Below are 17,441 nucleotides of genomic sequence, written 5' to 3'. Positions count from 1 at the left end.
CGCTTCCAAATTATACCAGCGCGGTCGTCACAATGCGCTTTTAAATAAACCTGTCGCGGTCGTCACGATCCGCTGTATTCATACCTAGCGCGGTCGTCTCGATCCGCTTTTAATCAAACCTAGCGCGGTCGTCGCGATCCACTTTCAATCAAACCTGGCGCGGTCGTCACGATCCGCTTTATTCAAACCTAGCGCGGTCGTCTCGATCCGCTTCCAAATTATACCAGCGCGGTCGTCACGATCCGCTTTTAAATAAACCCGTCGCGGTAGTCACGATCCGCTGTATTCATACCTAGCGCGGTCGTCTCGATCCGCTTTCTATTTATACCAGTGCGGTCGTCTCGATCCGCTTTTAATTAAACCTGTCGCGGTCGTCACGATCCGCTTTATTGATACCTAGCGCGGTCGTCTCGATCCGCTTTTAATTATACCTAGCGCGGTCGTCACGATCCGCTTCATTCAAACGCGCTACCTCCGACACCTTCAACAGGCACATCACATTACATCATCACAAATCATATCATATTCCATTTTTTTTTCCAATTGACACGTTCTGGCTTATCCACATTTGAGTCAACATCTATCACTGTCAAAGAACCATCCGTTAAGGTGAATCATTTAACTACACGCCTGAAAAGTGAGGCATTTTGTATCACCGCCATGGGCATGGGGAACAAGATGTCCAAGTCCCCACAGAAGAAATTGTCATCAACCAGCTACAGCAGTTGCAGCAGAATTTACTCCCGGTTGGACTCCGCTGTATAATCACGCCGTATAACACAACGTAGGGAAATTAATGACGATGAACCAAACACACACCGTATTTGAACGCAACACTTTCATTTACTTCAGTCACACTGAAGTTTACCGTAATAACGTTTTCCATTACGAAACGGAAAGTTTTTGCGTTCGCGTTCAATAATTTTCCCACTACCGGCGATAATAAAACAATCACAATTATTAAGCCGGGGCGACAGCCATGTGTTTTTGCACTTCGAAACTGATTTCCAATTCAATTTTTCGACATTGATATAGGTATTCGTTTTATCACCACTACAGAAAACTCCAGCTCCTGGCAGGATCGCCAATGTGAATAACCGGGCTCAGCGGAGTATTCTATTTTGCCTCGGGACTCGGAAAACACATCTGCCCTCTGCTATGGCTGGAACACCGGAGCTGCCGTTTTCGTGTGTCGTCATCGGATGAGCTGTTAGGCCGCGCTCGAGGTTTGCTCATCGGGTAACTGTAAAAGGGGTATATATGAAAGGTGGGATGAACGTGTATGGCGAGACAGTTATAGCGGGCAGTGCTGCCAATACGCATTCTGAAGCGCACACAATTAGTAGCGTGTGAAAAAATCATTAGTAGCGTGTGTAGGCATCATCTAAGAGGGGATGGGTAGTTGATTACTTGCTGGCTAGATATCGAAAAGGCATACAATGCATTCTCGTGAAGCTAGATCTCGTCCCTCTAGTTTTGTAACCTGGTTGTATCCACGCTGGACTTTGATGGCTTTCGCAAAAACGCTAAATCTTTGAAGAAATCGTTTTGTCCAATGGTCTGCAATGAATGATCAGTTTCTCAGACTGCTCACTCTCGACTAGAGATGAAACGGAATGTTGATTTTATTTTCACTCAGGATGATCGAATTTTCCGGATAATCGAATCATAAAAAAATTAAAAGGAAATCTCTCGGTAAACGTAAAATAACTATGATTTGCACTGACTTATTTGTGTAATGCAGTATCTTATCCACAACTTGACTAGCACTCCATGGGGGAGGAGTAATGTTTAAAAATTCGAAGAAAAAAATCAATGCCTTGTTACAGCTCATGAACCAAAATTTTATTCAAATGATCAAGTCCAAATACAAGCAAAAGAGTGTCATCCAGGAACCAAGGAGAGTTCGATGAGATGGTTAAGCGAATCAACATTAGAGATGCTATTTTTTGGTGACCGAGGCTTGGGACGAGGTACCGACTGATTCCATTGTAAAGTCATGGAAAATGTTGGTATATCGTTGTCGGCTTTAAAAGAACGCATGAACGCATGAACGGTGATGTTATGGTTTTCGGAATACTCAAACTTTGGCGTCTTCACGACAATAGTAAGTGAAGTCTGAATGAGCTAAAATGTTGTATAGTGTATTTTTTCGAGGTAATCAATATTTTTCAGGAGGTCCCATTCGTAAATTTAAGATGCCCATTCTCACTGGCACTCTAATGCACATCGTTACTCATGAATTTGTTTTTAAACCGAAATAAATAATAATTTGCAAGAAAAAAAAATATTAAATCTATTCTGTGATAATATCGTAACATATGAAGATGCTAAATAGACATCTTTTGAGAATCCAATAAATCGAAGGACTATCCAAGCGGATTCAAAGATTTATCACTTATTTTGTATTCTTTTCAACAATGTCAACACTCCTACCCCAACTTTTCCTTTTCCTTACTACATCCATGATTATTCGAAAGATCATATTATATATGATGCACTGTGGTTAACCGCATTAAAACATACTAAACAGACCGTGCTCATCCTAACTACATCCATGTTTCATTTAATTATCATATTAGGTATGTTTAAATATTAAATCGATGTATTCATTTAAATTTGGAATTTCCAACGTATATAAATCTACTGCGGATAATCGAAACTAGTTGTATTGACCAACCCCTTTTCCAGCCCTCTCCTCAATCTAGCTTCGTACAAATTTGTTCATATAATCATATTTATAAAGTATATTAACAAATTATTCAAAATGTTCGATCAAAAAAAAAACAAAACCAAAATGATCCGTATGATCGAGACTAAAGTTCCGGATAATCGAGCCACCGGATAATCAAGTCCGAACTGTACTTACTCTTTCTTGACTAGTATTAAAATTATTTCAATATATCCCCAAAATATAATAATTGTAACCATTTCTGTTATTAAGGTCTTAACAGAAGAAAATCTGTTCAATATTCATTGCAGAAAACTTAATACTCTATTAATATTTATTCTTCACGAGAAATTTAATCATAGTTCATTAGTTTTATGTAAAAATGTGTTTTTGCTTCCTAAAATGTAATCCTTTATTTGCTTGATAAAAACATGCAGTTTCTCCCAGTTTCGTATTCGCAAATAATGAGCCAAATATTTAGCTCCCGGATATCCGGCCTCGAAGCTTGGCGGATATCCAGTATCCAGCGAAACTAGTATCCGTTTCATCACTACTCTCGACTACTGGTCTGAATTGGGCAAAGTGCTACCTGACACATCATAACAGAAGTTGAAATGTCCGTAAAAGAAATCATTTAATCATAGACTTACTTACTAACATGAACCTCTTCCTCAGATTTGCTTCAGAAATACCGAGGTTCGCCACACTCCGACGCTCTCAATTTCCCTCCCGAAGCATCTTTCGGGCCATTTCGAGCATTTCTGGAGTGCATTTCTTCCAGATGTATTTTCTCTTGTATGTCCTGTATGAAAACATTTTGGTTGAAAATGTTTACTTTCTAGATTCCTTTATCCTTTATATTTATTCCTTAAAAACGAATACACCTTATGAACTACTAGAGAATTAAGAAATTCTTGACCCTGTAGATTCGGATTTTCTATTTACTTCAAATATCATATTCGTTATTCTGAAAATTGAATAAAATAGAACAAAATAACGCAGAAAATCTCTTACCTTGAAACTTTCCGCCATTGTTATGAAATGTATCTCGTTTATACGTGCGAGCTGCTGGTGCAATAATGTGTTAAAGTTACACCGTATTGCAAGATATATTTATGCTGGTGTGTTTACAATGCGAACTTTGCCCCTCACTGTTCTACTGAAGAAATTGACGTTGGACGACTTTTAGGAATATCTCATCGCATTGTATCAATGTACAAAGTACAATTGCAGCATCGGTAAACAACAGCGGCTTCGTGGAGGACTATTTAATGAGCTTTTTCGATGAGGGGACACAAGACGCCTTTGCATTCAGTTCAACTCAGAATTCATCAAAAGAATCTTTAATGTTTGATCTGATGAAGCTCGAAAATCGAGACAAAATAAAACTAGTTAAACTGTGAAACAAAGCCAACAACTCGTGTTCATAGTACACGCGGAATGCTGGACAAACTCATCACAGACTGTACGTGTCTCTGTTCTATTGTTATTGTGTATTTTAAGACGAAATTGGTATTCTTTTAAAGGAAAAAATATAATTGAATGAAGAAACTCCAGAAAACATGTGTTCTTCGCCTTCACTCAGTTTTGACGTAGGATTACGTCTTTCGGGAACATATTGGGGTACAAATTTGAAAATCGAATATTGTGTATATCGTGAAAATTGTCCAATTTCAAACGCTTATTGCTCAGTCATTCGATGATGGATTGATGAAATTTTTGCTTCAATCGATTTCGGCACTCCATAACAATTTTTCATACTGAAGAAAATAATATATGTCATGAAACTAACTATCGAACAATTGAAAAATCTCAACCCCTACCCTAACGGAAATACCAACTTCTGATTGGTCGAAATTGACGACACATGCGGCGGGTCCCTAACAGAGACATCAAAACCAAGCTGCCTAGGGGAAATCGGCATTGCAAATACATAAAAGTAGGGGGAGCTTTTGTTCCCACCGAAATGTGTTCCCTAACAGAGACATCAAAACCAAGCTGTATGGGGGAAATCGGCATTGCAAATATATGCAAGTCGGGGGCACTTTTGTGTTGCAAGTAGGGTGAGTGATACGATTAATTCTAGCAAATAAAATTTAAATTTGGAACTTTAATGTTGGTTGCTTCGTTAAATTTCATATCAATGACCGATCGTGTATTGTGAAAAATTTAGCACAAGTGTAAGTGTAGAGCAGGGGAACGAATTACCCGCAAAGGGAGGAAAGGAGGGTATAAGGATATAGGGACAATCACACACGAGAACTTGATACATGAAACGATTTATTTCAATTTTCATAAATAAAAAGCAAAGTGTGTTCCCGCTCGAGAACGGGTCGTCTGGTCTAAGCTGTTTGTTTTGTTGTGTTCATTCTCACCCAAAGAAAGTTTATACAATGAGAAAAATTGGAAAAGTGAAGAAATATTAGAAAATATTAGAAAGTGATTTTCCATATGCTCTACATATAAGATTAGGTGTTGTTAGTCCAATTTAAATTCGCATCAACAGATAGCCTAACGAAATCCTACGTCAACTATGCGGTCCGGTCTCGGACACAACCCTCCTGTGACTTTTTAAAGTCATTTAATTCTTCCTCCTCAAAAATAAACCATAATTGTAACATTTTCTGTTATGCGGTTCTTAACAGAAGAAAATCTGTTCAATATTCCTTGCAGAAAACATGATACTCTTTTAATATGTGTTCTTCGCCTTCACTCAGTTTTTAAAGTCATTTCATTTATCCCCCATCAAAACAAAATTATTGATTGTCGGTCTGGGAGACCATTTGCGCGAGTATATTAGGGTTAAAAACAGGTTAAAAACGTTTTGTTGGGAGAAGTAATGGATACAATCTAGAACGTAACGTTATTTGATTGTGTGAACTGTTCATTCGGATTTACATTAGAACTTCATTTCTTTTCTTGAATAACTATATTTTAAAATAGAAACATTCCACAAAAACTGAAATATGTATATTCGGTAGATTACTGTATCGTATTCATTTTCCATCGATTGGTGAAACGCTATACTCCATGCGAAAACTGGTAAATATTGACCATCCGGATAACAGAAAAATTCTTGCTATCAATTTCATATCACATCTGTGCGTATATTAGCTAGCACCAGACTTTTTTATTCTATGTTTTTTTCTTTACGTTAGCCGTGTGGTTCTGATTTTTTTGTCATTAAAAGTTACCTGCTGGCGGTTTTCCAATTTCCTTTAATGCTGCTATTCTTCGAAAACAAACTACTGTACCACAAGCATGTAGAAAACATAACACCTTTTATCGCATATACAATTAGCCTACATTAATCTAAAATATGTATTACGCCTGATACATTTTAAGAATAAGTAGGGGATATTCAAAACAACTGATCGAATAAAAATCGCCGCTTTGTTCCCTGCTTATAAATATTTGTACGATATGCATCACAATACACAGACATTTGCTGCATCGGCCCCTAAAACGCTTGCTGTCGGTATGATAATTGTTCAAATGAGTGCAATCACGGGAAAATTATCGCTTGGTGATCCTTCTCTGTCTCATCCACACACAAATCCGATCGATGGAGAGTGAATCATTGGTCGACAGAGCTGCTGTTCTTTCTACTTACGAGACAGAATGAACTTGTCTACCACATGTTCGGATTCGTTCACTCACTGAGTGGTATCGTATGATGCGAGACCAACACATTGATTGAAGAAGCTGTTTTCACATGCTGAAAAAAGTAGGATGCTTTCGTCGATTCTCTCGTCAATCACCAACATTGAAGTAAATCGTCATCCCCAAAATTAAAAAAATTATATCAAAACATCGCAAAACTCTTTTTACCTCATAACTTTTTGCCACTTTGATGAAATGTATTATGTTTATATGTGTGAGCTGCAGGTGTAATAATGTATCAAACAAATGCACTGCAGTCGAATTTTTATGCTCGTTTGCTTCAAAAAGGCCAATGCGCACTTTTGCCCCGTGCGCACCTCTGCCCCGCACTACTCTAATGATTTTTATGTAAATTTATGGACATCGATATAAGAGGACTAGAGTATATCGAGCTTTTCGTGATTGCAATATCTAATTTTTTTCTTCCAAAGTTTACTATTGAAAATAGACCACCACTATCATTTTAACAACCTATTTCGATTATTTCGATTGGTTATACTACTGCCTTGATTGGCCAAAGATACAAATTGAAAAACTACATGACTCGTTCCGTAAGTCCTTCCACCATGAATCAATTCATCCCAGGTTGAATTTCTTTTCATCAGGGAGATCGCTTGATTCCACATTAATTTTTCGATCCGCATCTTTGAAGATGGGAGTTTGATGGTTTGAGGGGAATTTTCTTAAAAAGTCCTGGTTCAGATAGATTTTCATAAACATGAATGAATAACCGGAAGTACAACAAAGTGCTTCAGAATTTAAAAGTGCCCAAACGTTTGGATAATTCTGAAAAATCAGTAGCATTTGCATTAGCTGATATTAAATCATATCTTCTAAATGATTCCACTTGATATCATTCGAAACCTGATGACAATGGTTCGATGACAACAAGTGCTTATGAAATGAGTTGTGAAACTTTCCAATCGAGGAACTGAAGAGTCAAATTTTCCAATAACTTGTGCGCAGCTAACCCGAACATTATCCGGAACAATTGTGTAAACTACATTAGAAACTTTTGCGGCGGAAGTTGATTAAATTTCGGAGCAACACTTTAGCCCATGATGAATGTCACCCGTATAATTGATGTTATCGATGCTCACGCTCGTACAATTTCCTAAGTTGACCTAATTTGGATCGAATTGTCTTCGTGAGAACTTCCATCCTAAGCATTGTCTTCCCACTGTTCAAGTGTAATGCACAGCGAAAGTGATGAGCTCTATTCAAAGAAGCATAAACCACGTGCTGCTGGCGGCGGATGCAGCATACAATGGTATCAATTATCAACAAGATACCGCTCCGTGTAAAGCGTGTTTTATTTGGTTTAGCGTGGAACTTTCCAATAGTAGCACAGTTTCATCCGTTATGAAAGTCTCCCTTTTCTTGTGCGGGGAAAAATATTTTGAGGCAACCCAAATAACATGCATTCCAATGTAATTGGGAAATCATACAACTCACATAGTTCGAATAGCACACACACACACACACTGGTGGCACTATCTTCAAGTCATCCAGTCATGTTAAGTGAAAAACAACGGCTAGTCCGTGATTGGGAGAATCAAAACAAAACCATCAAAATACAAAATTCCAGAGCAAAACAAAACTCAAACAACACGTAACCTCGTTTTTTATTATACAGTCGAATCGACAGACTTCCGCCATGCTCTCGAGCCAAAGTCTATTTTCTATTTACGCATTCGTAACCGAACAACAACAACACGGGACAGTTCGACCAGACACACATTCTTTGGTGTGTTTATGTTTCGTCACCGAGACGTTGTTTTTTTTCTTCGTCTTCATTACTACTACTACTACTACTACTACTACTACTTCTACTACACTTATGCACACTTTTATGTTGTTCGAGTCATGTGGCGCTTTAACTTACGAATAGTGATGGGGAACCGATGGACAGAATGTTCAACTCAATTGTCGAGCCATATTTAAACGCATTCGTTCACGAGTGATTCACTTTTTGAGGGAAGGAATTTCCATGCTTAAAAGTAGGTCACTAAAAAAAATTGATATAAAAACGGTACATAGAAAGGCAGCCCAGACGACAACAACAACAACGAAAAACAGAAAGACGAATTTTAACAGTTTTTTTTTCAAAGGAATACATGGGAAGCACCCACTGTCGAATGAGAAATCCCCAATAAATCATTGCCTTTCTTTCTATTCCCCCTCACGATAGGAATGCGATAGGCTTTCGTCTCATTTCTCCGCCGTTTGGAAGAAGTTACGCGTGCGCTCCCCTCATCGAATGCGGCAAGTCGGGGTCAGCGACAGTGCGTTATTTTCGAGACGATGCGTAAAAGACGTATTTCATTCATTAACAGTTACTGCCGGATTCGAATTGGCTGGCTTCCTAGGGCTGTCGCGATTTATTTGTGGCGCAAGACGTCGAGAAAATGTTTTTCCGTCTCGTTAAGTAATTTCTTAAAAACGATTATAGTTCACGGAATCAAATCGATTTTTTTTACAGTCATGACATGCCCAATGGATATAATGGTTCTCAGATTTTCGTGAAAATTGGTTATTTTGTTCCTTATCGCAATATATTAGATCCGTTTTGTTTTATTTTCATTAGGGTGCTCATTTCCATTTTAGTGGTCCGAAAAATCAAATTTTCCATTTTTTCCAAAAAAAAGACTATTTTGGAAAGTTTATAACTTCATAACTACTCGGACGATTCAGGTGACCGACATATCAAATTGCAGCTTATCTTCTTTGAAAAAATATTCATTCTAGTCGCATAGATCTAGTCTAGTCGCATAAGTATATTGAAGACTGAAAACATGTTGACATTGGAAAATAAAAGCTTGAGCACAAAAAAAACACTTCTCTGATTTTAGATATAGTATGTAGAAAAACCTCAGCTTTCAAAAAAAAAAAAAAAAAATGACGCCCTCTATCTTTAACCATGTAAACTATAAAAAATAAATAAAATCAATGATTACGAAAACGAAATCCACTATTTTTCATTGGTTTTAATTTGATATGTCGATCATCTGGATGGCATTACAAATCCTCAACGAGAAACAGGCGAGTAGGTCGTCTGACTCGTTCGCTCCTGAGCTATTGAATCGTGATCGACAACTATACCGTATAGCGGTAGCACTCCGGTGGAGCACACTGCGGTATTGAAAGGGTTAATTTTATTGCAGAAATTGACAAATTTTAGAAATTTTCTAATGGGCCTTCGCAAAACAATACAATCAAATATGAACATTCAGCTTCTAGTCGTGATCCTCATTTTATGTTCCCCATAAATGTCGTCCTTAGAAGCGCTAGTGTTATCATTTAGTCCCAAGCCCCGGCCAAGAGGATATGATCCGCGAGTCAAGATGTGTTGCAAATTTACCTGTCATTGCCAAACTATCAAACTACTCGGTGAACTCAAGGCAGATCTACGGAACAAGGTGCGCCCATTCGCTAATCATATTTAACTCGAAACAATCGTCAAATTCGCGAAAATTTAAAGAAGGCAGTTTCGCAATCTTAAAATTTGAATGGAGATTCTTAAGTTATTCGATTACTTTAAACACAACGCTCTCTTAACCGTTTGGCTATATATATCACAACACAAAACATACACAAGAACTCGCCATTATAATATAAAATCATCATCAGAAACAATTCCAGTTCAATATTACGTAATACTGTATTGCATAGAATACATATTCGAAACAGAAATGTAAATTTTCATTCATTATTTTTTATTTTAGAAGTGTGTTAATGTCATCCTGTAAATTCATGGCTGTAGAGTGGTTTTCACATTTTGACCCACCTGGCAGTATGTTAAGCGCCTTGATTTACACCAGCTTGAGAGTTTGACAGTTCTCGTGAGTGACAGTGGTCGCAAATTCGCGTCATCGAAGGTACGGTGTCGCCACCTATGAAAGTTTCGCGTGTGAGTGAAAAATATGTAAACAAACCGTTGCATATTTTCTCTATAATTAATATACTGATTTCTCGAAAACTTGTACCGTGTTTATCTTACAATTAGTGTAAATTGTTGAAAAATAGTTTTTCTTAGCTGTTTCGATGCTCCGAACCAAAATTTATTGACTAAATGACAAAATGACTAAATGACTGAAAAATAGCCTTTGAAGTACACCCTCTGTCAATCTACCTGCGAGAGAGGTAAACCGAATTAATGTAATTTGATATAAAAATATCCGCTTAGTGTTCATAAAATACCTAAAATACAAAGATCTGGCTTCTATTCAATCAGTGCTCTAATATTTTTCAAAATATTTTCCTTAGAACGTGTGAAATATGGACGTCAAAAGCTGCGCAAATTGCCCGGAGAACATGCAAGTCGGACGAAATTTGCTTGAGGCTGACTCCGAACAATCTGCAAAATTCAAAAGCCGTATTGTTTGTGTCGTCCCCGGATGTAAGCAGAGATATCGCCCCGGAATTTCTTTTCATGCCTTCCCTCCGAAAACGGACAAATCGCGGTATCTGGACTGGATCCAACGACTACGGCTAAAGATAGAACCTACAAAAACCTCCCGTATTTGTAGCCTCCATTTCACCGTGTCGAACTTCTACTCTCCAAGTATTCACATTCACATTTTCGCACTTTTGAAAAAATGTGAAACAGTCCAACTTGGTGCAAAATGTGCGATAATAAAGAAATAAAATAAAACATACTTAAGCAAATGATACAAAACAGCCATGACGTGTTTGCACTTCCCTTTGCCAGCTTTACAGGAACACGAAAACAACCATTTGGAGAAGGAGATTTTCGTACCAATTTTTATTGTATTGGGTTCCGAGCTTGGAGATGATGACTGGAGGCAGGACGAGTAAATACTGAAGCCTTCATCGTGAACTTCTTCAACACCAACTTTTAAAAGATGTCCAGCTTTGAATACTCTTTCGCCTTCGACGACTAAACGGCTTCCACCCGCAGCGTAATCGAACACATCCGCAAACTCCACAGCCACGTAGCAGGTTTCATTTTCTCCGACTGATGGCTCCTGATAATGCATGAAACAAGGTCACAGAAAAACACTTATAAGTTAAATTCAGCTTAAGCTACAGCAAAGTTTTTTTTCACTGCATAAGTAAAACTCATTTTCCAACCGTTTGGAAGATAAATTTTGCACACAATTATAGATTTTTATTAAAATTTAGTATCCTGAAAGTTTGTTTACTTTTTCACAAGTAAAGACAGTGTCCTTTGGATGCGATAAGAAAACGTTTTCCCCTGCAGTAAATTTATGTGATTTAACTAAATTAGCATCCTAGAGGATAGTTCTTTCGATACATACTCACCATTACGAAAATTTCTGCTAAAAACGTTAAAAACGGTGCGTTTAAAAATCACATTCTTTTTGCAATTCTTTGTTGACGTTCGCTTCACGCACACAAGCTGTCAAATTCAGCTTCGTAGTCGCGAATTGCATTTGCGACCCGGACATGTTTGACGCTGTCAAATGCTGTGTATTAGTATATGGATGCCCTAAGGGTGTTTAGTCCGCTTCTCTTACCACCACTTGCCAACTCCTCCTTCCCGTCCATCTACATAAGCATAATAGAGTATCCATTGAGGACAGATCACTACATGAGCTATAAACATAACAAAGAGGCACTCACTACCAAAGAATACCGATGCTGCATCACCTGGCGATCTAGTTGTTACGACCCACCACAGGCGTTGTTCCGACCAAGGATAATACCAACGAGGTAACGAAAGAGTAGGATAAGTTGAAATAATTTGGATCCTGAGATCGATACCAGGTTTCTTGGCCAGAAGCCAGACCAGAAGAATGTCATTGAGACCTTTTTCTTGCCTTTTTCAGCAACGAAATTTTATGGTACAAAAGGATAACGTTACCCAACATGTAGCAAACCCTACACCCAAAATTGATTTTTAGCTCATGTTTTGTCATCCCTATTTATGACATTAAATGAGACATAACATAACAGAAAATGTCATGACTCACAAATACTGGTAAGCATTTGTATAATATACATGGTGCAGCAATATAAGATTAATACGAACGAGCGAAACAAAAGACAAATAAGCTTTCCGCATACTTTGCCACATACACGGCCCAGACCGAGATAGATATTGTTCTACTTCATGCGCTCCTTTTTGATGTGGGACTACGTCTAACCGGAATATTTGGGGGGTAAAATGAAAACCTAAATACAGAACATGCAGTTAAAAATGAAATGCTTATGCTTATAACTCAAGCATTTCTTACTTGATCGGAAACATATTTGCATCAATTGATAGGGAATATTCCTACGCGTCTATCGCAATTAATAAAATGTTTTTTCTCATTAGATAATCAATTAAAAAACTGTAAAATATTAAGCGCTAACTAAACGCTCTAACTGCTTCGTTTTCATTGGCCCGATTTACGGTTTCCCCATCACAGACATCAAATCCAAGTAGCCTTGGGGAAGTCGGCATTGCAAACACATGAAAGTACGGGGACTATTGTTCTCACCAAAATGTGTTCAAAACTTCAAAACAAAGGTGCTTGAGGGAAATCGGCATTACGAATACATGCAAGTCGGACGCATTTTTGTTCCGACTGGAATAACATAACGAACACGGTCTGGGAACATGGGAACATGGGAACATGGGAACATGGGAAAATCGTGCAGACACTAGAGAGGCGAATGATCTTTCAAGTTTATAGCCTCTATAGTATAAAAAGTACAAGTTGAAATTGTTGATTCATGCAAGTAAGGGGTACTTCTGCACTAACACGGATTACAAAAGCGGGTACGAACATAATGCTTTGGCTCGGTTATTCAAGATTGCATTGAATGATATGCCTTCACATCTTCATGTCTTCATATTTCTACGAATATCATTTGATGATTAGGCAAAATGATGATTACCATTTGCTGCGATAACGCCAACAATATGCGTTCGACGTACATGTCAAAATCGAAACTGAGTGCCTGAAGTTTATCAAATCAAGCAAATTCGCGGTTCGAGAAGTACGTACACTTGAGAGATGCAAACTTCAGAAGGAAATGTAAAAAACAATAATCGTTTGATAACTCGCCCGTTCACATATTTTGTTAGTTCTAGGAATCATACCAATCGTAAAAGGACAGTCAATAAATTTACTTGTAACGCAGAACCATAATCTATCACAATGAATGAATTGACCTTACATGGCATTCGTACAATCTTTTTACTCACAAAGCATATATATTGAATTCAATTGAATTCGGAATTTATTTCATTCAATCAAAAATTTAAACAATACAAAAAAGAAGAGTGGGTAATGTCGGGGACATAACCGGAGTGACGTAGGACCAAGGGGACAGCTTTAGCTAAATATATATTTTAAATATATTGTTCTATTTTCTTCTCCTACGTGAATACCTACCTATCTCACTGAAAAATGGATTAGTTTACTGTTTACTCTTTATGAACATGTTGAAGGTTCTGAAAAGAACCTTTGATGTTGTGTTTTTGCGTTTTTTTTTTACAAACATTCTCAATTTTTTTTCACTATCTTATGCTTCTTGATATTTTTCTGAAGGCTTTGTACTTATTCAATGTTCAACGCCGGGCATCTTTTGGCGTATGCACATATAGTGGTCCTCAGCTCTTTCACTATCATATATTTCACTATTGAGCACATTACCGTACCTTAAACTGTGGTTTCGGAAACGAATGAATTGTAATATTTGTAGTCTCCGCAAACAATGTAAATAAAAATGAAATGGAGACGAACTTTACGATCTGTCGAGAAATAGATGAGCTATAAGCGTTCTGAAAAACAGGAAGTGGGTTATATCTATGGTACAACCGCAAGGGTGACGTAGGACTATCGTTGATTTAGAGATCATTTGTTTGAAGTTGAATCTGAATTCATTCTGAATGAATGAATATTTGGGGGACTTCGAAAACGAGAGCGTTACGTTGGAGGTACAAGGTTTTATGCATCCAATATTGGATACGGAAATATCCTACTGATGAGGAAGAATAATTTTCAGAAGCTATCCTTTATTGCGATAGATTAAAAAATCACAAAACCAAATGTATTTGGTCACAGTGTTACATGGATAGAAAACATTCAAATAAACTCTTTCACATGAATGTATTTTTAAATTCCCAGAGGAACTGGCAGATTATTTTCAGTAACGTTTAGATATTTCCACATTTTCCTCGATACTGGAAGCACACCAGTGGTTTATGCTAACTCGATAACCATCTGTTAATAGCACTTGATTGAAACATATTTGGTCACAGTGTTACATGGATAGAAAACATTCAAATAAACTCTTTCACATGAATGTATTTTTAAATTCCCAGAGGAACTGGTAGATTATTTTCCGGATCTTTCTCGCTGCTGAATGGCATCCAAACGGAAAGAATTCCGTGCGTGTATGTGTGTGTGTAGCGGCTACTTCGATGGTCACCTTCTCTTCTCCTGAAGGATCGGCTTCTCTGTACTCCCTCACATTTTCAACGAAACTGCTTGATTTTCAGAGCAGATTTCGATCCTTCGTCGACCAGCACCCTCAGCAACGATGTTGTCTTGTCGATGTCCTCACGAAAAATGAATGCGTCTCACCACCCGAATATCGCTTAAGTATGCTTTTTGTGCGTGATTGAATCGAGAGAAGGCGTGGTTTACGATGGCAATTTGGAAGGCAAACTAGAGGGGAATGAACTCTCTGAGCTCGGAACTTTCGGCGACAGAGCAAGAATCGATTGCGGGCGCATACAATATTGGATACGGAAATTATCCTTCTGATGGGGAAGAATAATCTTCAGAAGCTATCCTGTTAATTGCGATTGATTGAAAAATCACAAAACCTAATGTATTTGGTCACAGTGTTACATGGATAGAAAACATTCAAATAAACTCTTTCACATGAATGTTATTTTAAATTCCCAGAGGAATTGGCAGATTATTTTCAGTAACGATTAGATATTTCCACATTTTCCTCGATACTGGAACCCCACCAGTGGTTAATGCTAACTCGATAACCATCTGTTAATAGCACTTGATTGAAACATATTTGGTCACAGTGTTACATGGATAGAAAACATTCAAAAAAACTCTTTCACATGAATGTATTTTTAAATTCCCAGAGGAACTGGCAGATTATTTCCCGGATCTTTCTCGATGCTGAATTGCATCCGAATGGAAAGAATTCCGCGCGTTTATGTGTGTGTGTAGCGGCTGCTTCGAGATCTTCCCGGGGAACCGTTTGTGGCATCACTCTCCTCCTGATGGATTCCCTTCTGGCCTAAGGTGCACAAACCGTCTCTTGGCGACACCGTTCATCCGCGCTTTCATGATAAACGAAGAGCTTCACCACAACAGCGACAACATGCTCCAATCGCTGTTCAATTTGAACTGAGTGGATTTCCGAGCGGCGCTCGCTTTTATACCGATCGGTGATTTCAATAGCCTGTTTTGAAAGCAATTTTAAGACTATTGAAACAAGTTTTTGGATCAGAAAGTAACAAGTATAGAACGCGTAGACATTTTATCTTTCGAATGAAGTTTTTGTCATACCATTTCGTTCAGTTGTTTAGGAGCTATTAACGCTCAAAATCTCGGTCTCCGGCGTAACGCTTTCGTTTTCGAAACTTTGATTTTACACCCCGGTATAGAAATGAAAGACGTAGTCCTACGTCAAAACCAACAGTGAATACAGGGACGGATGACCTTCGGATTAAAGTCCTTTAAAATAAGAACAGAGCAGCAGGAAAAACATAGCTCATCATGTTGCTCCTTAGTTATGTTCCTATACAATGCAGATGTAACCTCAGTCAATTTTCAACATCAGTTATCAACCAAAGAAAGCAGTTCTTGCTACCGAGAAAATCGTGAATGCCATCCTGCATACAATGTGTTGTAATTTGAAGCCACTTTCAATTCGGGAACCATGCATGGGTTTGTGAAAACTGAATGATCAACAAAGACCCCAACCACCAATAAGTTCAAAAACAAGCATAAACAAAATAAATCAGTTCTAATTATATATCATATTATGTCACTTTAGAATGCATAGGTATTGTGAATAACTTTTAATAACTCTTCTTTAAAAGGTTTAATGGCTCTGATAAGCGCCGTGTTTTACGGTGGCTGGTTTTGCCACCAAAGCAGTCTGTATAAACAAACTTTTTCCTTTTTCTACCTGCTGCCGTTTTGCGATTGCGTTTGCCACTCGCTGAAACTAGTTGTTGCCACCGAACCAAATGTGCTCTGTTCTGTAGGCGGGTTTTCTTATTGTCGTGAGCAGCATTGCAAGCCAACTCGAGCACTCCGCCGGCCGAAATTCTATAACCGCTATTAGGTATACTGGTGCTCCGGCACCAATCCGTTGATGCGATGTGATGTGAAACGATGCCATACAACCACACTGATTTACGGTTTGAAAGAGAATGATATATTTTTCAGCGGATCCGCGCGTTTTGTACTTTAGCGGTACCCGCTCACAGGATAGAGAAAAATCGGCAGACTCAGCCAAAGGGGCGAGTCCAACGAGACGAACGAATGAGCGTTAAAAGGCAGCGATGGCAAAAAAAATACATTCATTACGATTTGTTCGCTCGTTGGATTCACATGCAGGCTAAAAAGAGTCCTTTTCAGGATCACAAAATTATCTTTAATCTAAAGAGTTTATTGTTTTGTTATCACTCGATATCCTCATCTTGTTCGGCTAAACCTTCCTGTTTAGCGATTTCTTTTGCGACTCGCCACAGGATTCACAGTTGGAAAATTCCTTCCCATCCAGCTTGGGACATGTTGTACTGTAAATTACACTTAATGTGGTATGCCGAAGCACCACTCAGTGTCGCATTGGAGGCGATTTTAACCTGTAATTGAACATTTGCGATGACAGTGATACAGTGTCGACTTTCAATGTGGGGTCATAATTTGGACCCCGAACTCTATGTTTACAAAAATGTTCAACTAAATATGTCGCATTACAGGTCCGTCAAATTAGCTAAATGTCGAGTTAAATGTAAATTACTGTACTTTCAATCTGGAAGAAATTTAATTGGTAAAAATTGAATAATCGAGAAAGTTCCCAACCATCAAAAAGCTCAGCACAACTGCCAAATTCTCATACTCATCATATCTTGGCAAACAAATTA

The 17,441-nt window shown here is 38.1% G+C and overlaps 1 long non-coding RNA gene across 1 annotated transcript; it reads left to right on the top strand.

Moving 5' to 3' along the window:
- Positions 1–10,276: 10,276 nt before the first annotated feature.
- Positions 10,277–10,919, top strand: LOC129764903 (uncharacterized). Its single transcript, XR_008741287.1, has 3 exons — positions 10,277–10,477; positions 10,601–10,797; positions 10,864–10,919. It is a non-coding gene; the product is annotated as an uncharacterized LOC129764903 (long non-coding RNA).
- Positions 10,920–17,441: the final 6,522 nt, after the last annotated feature.

Source organism: Toxorhynchites rutilus, chromosome 2 (assembly GCF_029784135.1).
Source record: "Toxorhynchites rutilus septentrionalis strain SRP chromosome 2, ASM2978413v1, whole genome shotgun sequence".
Classification (NCBI taxonomy): Eukaryota; Metazoa; Arthropoda; class Insecta; order Diptera; family Culicidae; genus Toxorhynchites; species Toxorhynchites rutilus.
The sequence above is the reverse complement of the archived record's forward strand: the minus strand, read 5'-3'. Positions and strand labels throughout refer to the sequence as shown.